This window comes from Elephantulus edwardii, unplaced genomic scaffold, assembly GCF_000299155.1.
Source record: "Elephantulus edwardii isolate Elephantulus edwardi_28Jun2011 unplaced genomic scaffold, EleEdw1.0 scaffold00235, whole genome shotgun sequence".
Lineage (NCBI taxonomy): Eukaryota > Metazoa > Chordata > Mammalia > Macroscelidea > Macroscelididae > Elephantulus > Elephantulus edwardii.
The window spans coordinates 21,765-28,081 of record NW_006399985.1 but is presented as its reverse complement, the minus strand read 5'-3'; the positions used below and the strand labels follow the sequence as shown (position 1 = coordinate 28,081).

The window sequence follows — 6,317 nt, the reverse complement described above, 5'->3', positions numbered from 1 at the left end:
CCCATCCTCTCGGACAATCTGCTGTGCATACAGGTTGAGTAAATTCTCTCTAATATTTAAACCACTAAAATGAACACATCCAAATTATCTATCTAGTAATGAGTTGTCATTAGGTGTCATCATGCACTGCTAGTCGTGACCTATGAACAAAAGATCTGAAACCTGTCATGTCCTGCGCCATCCTCACAATCTCCGATACAGTCAAGCTCATTGCTGCAGTCACGATGTATGAAAAGCTATTTGATTGAGGGTCTTCCTCTCCTTCACCATCCGTCCAGCCTTCAAAGCATGATGTCCCTCTTCAAGGAAAGCCTCTTCTCACAACATGTCCAAAGTATGTGAGACAAAACTTCATCTTTGTCTCTAGGGAGCAGTCTGCCTGCACCTTCTCCGAGGCCTAGCTGTTCTTTTGGCCGTCCCTGGGGTGCTCAGGAACCTTTCCAAGAGTAAACGCATTGCTTTTTCTTCTGTCATTTTAATTTATTTTTAGCCAGCTCTCAGATGCAGGATGTTGTTGTTATATGCTGTTGAGTCACCTGCAACTCGTACGACAGTGCTGAAACCATGCTCAGATGCATAGCAAGTGATGGAAAAGACCATGGCCTTAATCAGGTACACTTAGTCCTCAGACTTACATCATTGCCCCTCAATAATTTGGAGAGGTCCCAGACTACAGCCTTTCCGAGTGCAATATATCTCCTTACTGCTGGTACCAAAGGTGTTGACTATGGATCCAAGTAAGATGCTGTGAATAGTTTTGATCTTTTCTTCATCTATCTGTTGCCCATTGGTCTGGTGGTGAAAATGTTTGTTTTCTTGATGTTGAAATGCAATCCATATTAAAATCTGTATTCTTTCATCTTCTATAGCAAGTGATTCAAGTCTTCATCACTTTCAGCAAGCAAGGATGTGCCATCTGCATAAAGGAGGCTATTGGTGAGTCTTCCTTTGGTCCTGATGACATATTTTTCTTCATTAAGTACAGATTCTCAAATAATTTTTCTAGTAATAACGGGAGGTGTCAGGTAAACAAACTTTAGCAAAACCATATAATACATACAATGAAATTTTTACAAACTTCATTAAAATGTTTGAAAATAGAGAAAAAAGGAATGATACAGAGCTATGCGTTTTGCCAAGGAGGGCTGTCTCTGAGGTATTAAAAAAAACAGTCACAAAACAAAACAGAAAAAAACAGCCACAAGTCAGGAAGTACTCCATGCCACCATCTTATGTTATAAAGCCAAGTTAGTTAACATTTGATGGATAGTTTGGCTAGAGATGATTTTCATATGTTCAGAAAGCAGGGAATACCAGAGGAATGTATATCTGTGTTTCATTGATTATGCAAAGGCATTGGACTGTGTGGATCATAACAAACTGTAGCTGACTCTGAGAAGAATGGGAATCCCAGAGCACTTGATCGTGCTAATGAGAAATCTATACTTGGACCAAGAGGCAGTCGTCAAAACAGAGCAAGGAAATGCTGCATGGTTCAAAATTGGGAAGGGCGTACGCCAGGGATGTGTCCTATCTCCATACCTTTTCAATCTGTATGCAGAACAGATTATCCGAGAGGCTGGACTCTATGAGGAGAAGTGTGGTGTCAGGATTGGTGGAAGATTCATCAACAATCTGCGTTATGCAGATGACACAACCCTGCTTGCTGAAACTGAGGAGGACCTAAAGCGCTTGATGCAGAGGGTCATGGTCTGCAGCCTTCAATATGAACTGAGGCTCAATGTCAAGAAGACAAAGATTCTCACCACTGGACCAACTGGCAGCAGCATCAGGGTGGATGGTGAAGAGACTGAGATTGTTAACAACTTTAATCTGCTTGGCTCCACAGTCAGCACTCTTGGCACCAGCAGCCAGGAAATTAAGAGACATATTGCTATGGGAAAGTCTGCTGCCGGGGACCTCTCCAAAGTACTGAAGAGCAGTGGTGTCTCTCTGGAGACTAAGGTGCGTCTGATACAGTCTTTGCAATCACTTGTTATGCATCAGAGAGCTGGGCAATGACCAAGGAGGATAGAAGGAGAATTGATGCCTTTGAGCTGTGGTGCTGGAGAAGAGTATTGAGGGTACCATGGACTGCTAAGGAAACAAACAGATTCATCCTGGAGAGGGTTAAACCAGGTTGCTCCTTGGAGGCAAGGATTCTGAGGCTTTGTCTGACATACTTTGGACATGTTGTCAGGAGAGACTGGTCCTTGGAGAAGGACATCATGCTTGCGAGGGTGGAGGGACAGCATAGGAGGGGAAGACCCTCTATGAAGAGGATTGATTCAGTGACTGGTGTAATCTGGATGGGAGTGTCAGAGACAATGTGATTGGCACAGGATAAAGCAGAGTTTAGGGCTGTTGTACATAGGGTCGCTATGAGTTGCAAGCAACTCAACAGCACATAACAACAACAACAACAACAACAACAACAAGGTGCACCTGAGCTAAGTCATGAACTTTTCTATCAACTCCTACGCCTGCAGAAGCTGGACGAAGAATAAGGAAGATGAAAGAAGCCTTGAAGCATCTGAATTACGGTGTTGGTGGGAATACTGAAGAACCGTACTCTGCCATGAGAGTGAACAAAAATATGACAGAATAATGGTAACCCTAAGTCTCTGGAAGCTTTCATTAAAACTAATAAAAAAAATAACAGAGTACTCTTTAGAAGAGAGGATGGTAAAATTTGTCCCCTGTACTTTGGACGTGCTCTCCGGAGAGGCTGGTCCCCGGGGAAGGGCACTGTGCTTGATGGAGTAGAGGGTCGGGAAGAGGACAGCTGCACGTAAATGATTGTGAGAACAGACGGAGCAAGAGAGGGCCGTGCTGAGTTAGAGTCAACTCAATGGGCCGTTGTTGTCGTTGCCGTGTGCCATCAAGTTGGAACTGACCCATAGCTGACCCTCTGGCAGGTTTTCTGAGGCAGTTAATCACACGGGAAGAGATTGCTCATTCTTCTCCTGTGGAGCCGCAGGTAGCCTTGAACTGTGTGCCTTCAGGATTGCAATGCAGCTTCTTGCCACTTGTTGTTGTTGTTAAGTGCCTTTGAGTCGCAGACGACTGATAGTGAGTCTATGAATAAAAAACTTGAACACTTGGACAACTTTCATCCTCTCTCCGGGTTCATAGGGTTTCCGGAGGCAAGCTATTTCAGAAGTGGATGCCACTCCTGCTTCCAAGCCTGTTTTAATCAGAGAGCTCCACCGAACACTGTCCACCACGGGTAAGAATTAATGCATTTGACACATTAGTGTCACAGTGTTCAGCTTCACAGCAAACATGAATTACCTCTGTACAGCAAGTGGACAGAACAGGGCTGTATGGCCTAGAAGAATGTTTGACCAAAAACAATTAAAAACAGGCCTGAGGGCTGCGGATTAGAGTCACCCACCTTTGGTTTGGTAGCATCACTTTCTGTCCACTAGGCCAACTGATCTCTCTCTATGTTGTTGTTGTTGTTAAGTGCCGTCGAGTTGTAGGCTACTCATAGTGACCCTATGAACATAAGACCTGAACACTTGTATAACTTTCGTCCTTTCTCCAGGTTCATAGGGTTTCCAGAGGCAAGCTGTTTTGGAAGTGGATGCCACTCCTGCTTCTAAGCTTGTTTTAGTCACTTAGCAATTAATATAGGTATAATTAGGTATTTTAATATCTTGCTATGCTGCAGAGAGCTGGACAGTGAATAAGGATAAGGAAGAATTGATGCCTTTGAACTGATGAGTGGTGATAGAGTACTGAACATCACATGAACTGCCTAAGTAACAGATGTCTTGGAGAAAGTGCAGCCAGAGTGCTCCCCGAGGGGAGAGATGATGAAGCTTCATGTACACACTTCGGGCGTGTTGCTCGGAGAGGTTACTCCTTGGAAATGGACGTCATGCTTGGAGAGGTGGAGGGGTGGCAAAAGAGGAAGCCCCTCAACCGCGTGGGCCCACACAGTGTCTGCAGCCATGGGCTCGGGTGTGTCAGAGATTGTGAGGATGGCACTGGGTCAGACAGGATTCAGATCTGCTCATAGGGTCACCATGCGTCATGCTCAACTCAATGGCACCTAACGACAACAATTAGGTATTTATACACATATTTTAAAAGTGTGTGAATTTTTTTCAGTCAGAATATACATTTATGAAAACCCAAGGTGATTCGTGTACTAACAGCAACTCAGGAGACACTGCTTATAAACAATCATGGATGCAGCCCCCAGGTGCGTCACACCCGAGAGCCTCAGTATGAGGCAAAGTTAGAGAAGAGGCCCTGTGCGGAAGGCTCTGAGTAGAGGGTGCCTGGGGGGCTGGGACAGCGGCGAGGGAGGGCAGGGGGCAGCACTGAGTGGCACTGGAGGAGTGGACAGGAGCTTTCCAGAGCGGATAGGAGAGGCTGGGCTGATGGTCCAGGCAGCGCCAGCAAGATTTAGTTGGGGGTGTGTCTGTGTCTGTGTGTCTCTTTGTGTCTGTGTGTCTCTCTGTGTGTGTGTCTGTGTCTGTGTGTTTCTGTGTCTCTGTGTGTGTGTGTGTGTGCCCACATGCGCGTGGTGAAAGACCTGCTGACAAGGAACAGTGGAGAAATGCAGGCCAGGGGAAGGGGCGACCATAGTTTGATTTTAGAGGGGAAGCACTGGTTTCCGCACAGACATCTTCTGTTACCATGTGGGTCTGCAGCCTTTCCAGCTCACCCAGGTGATCCGAAGGCCTCGAAGACCCTGCACAAGGGATCCCTTACAGCCTAACCTGGGAAAGGGAACTTCAGGGCACACAAGGGCCCTGCCATGCTGTCCAGGGTCTCTGGTGGCCTAGTGGTAAGCACTGGTGGCCTGCCAACCCAAAGGCAGGCAGTTCAAATCTGTCAGGCTCTTTTGGGAGAGAAAGATGGACAATCTCCTCCCATGTGATTTATAGCCTCTGAAAACCCACTGGGGTGGAGGAGGGGGTGTGTGTTCTGTTCCAACCCAACAGTACCTACAAACAACGGCCGTGTTGTCCAGAGCTGTGTGAAGGCCTGTGCTGTGCTTTGTATACCCAGGGCGTTGGTCCAGACAACAGTGGGATGACAGAGACACGTGGAAATGATCGCAGGGAAAAGTGCAGGTATGTTTTCAATATTCAACAGCTTGAATATGAAGCCGGAAAGCTTTACAAATGACCATACTCTTTCCTTTCATAGCTCCGCTTTTCAGAATGCATTTTTAAAAAAAATATTTTATTAATTTTAATGAACATTTACAGAGAGCCCATCTAGTAGTGGGCTTACTTCAGTCCTCGGGATTCGGAGACTCACCGCATAGCCCGAGACGTCGGTGCTGGTAGATTACCATTGAAAGCGGAAGTGGGCGGTGGAGCCAGGAAACACCGCAAGGAGTAATGATGATTGCCAATCTGGTCAGAAAATGCTGGAGTAGATGAGGTGGTCTATAGGACAGGGTTTAGGAGCTCAGGAGATCAAGTAAAAAAGAACCACCTGGGACTTGGAGCTACAATCAATAATGAAGGCGACTGGTTTCTCATCAAGGTGATTTTAACCAGCTCCTGACTGAATGGAACACTTGTCATGGCCGGGAAACTCCAGACGCCTCAGACAATGAGGAGAAGAAAGCTTTCAGCCTTGAAGAAAAGGCTAAAGTTTCAAACAAACAAGCAAACAAAGATACAAACAACCCCATCAAACCCGTGCCCATGATGTGAAATTTACAAAAGGGAAGGACCTGTCATCTCGGAGCAGAACAGATCTTGATTGCGTTTTTGGGAAAAGACAGAATAAGAAGACTCTTGGGGATGAATCCAGCCCCACCCCTCTGGCTAAGCTTGAAACCACAAGCACCAGCGCCTTAACCATCCAGGAATATTTTGCCAGGCGGATGGCAGAGCTGAAGAACAAGCCACAAATCACAGCTGAATGGAAAAGGGGAAAGGAAAAAAAAAACAAAACCCAAAGAAACAAAAGATAAAAATGTGGAGAATAACACCCAACCCAAGACAAGCAGCTTAAAAAGGAAGAGCTTCTGATGCCACCACTATGGAAGGCTGTGTGGTGCTTTCTCAAAAAGCTGCAAATAGAGATACCATTTGACCCAGCAATTTCACTACTGGGAATATACCCCAAAGAGACCATAACTGACATCAAAACAGACATATGCACACCCATGTTTATCACAGCTTTGTTCACAATAGGAAGGAGTTGGAAACAACTTAAGTGCCCATCAACAAATGAATGGATAGGGAAGCTGTGGTATATTCGCACAATGGAATACTATGCTGCATTGAAAAACAAGGAACTCATGCAATATTATTCAAAATGGGTGACCCTGGAGGACA

At 45.6% G+C, this 6,317-nt stretch overlaps 1 pseudogene; it reads left to right on the top strand.

The window, feature by feature from the left end:
* LOC102876681 overlaps positions 1–5,893 on the top strand; it is a 25,752-nt pseudogene extending 19,859 nt beyond the window's left edge.
* Positions 5,894–6,317: the final 424 nt, after the last annotated feature.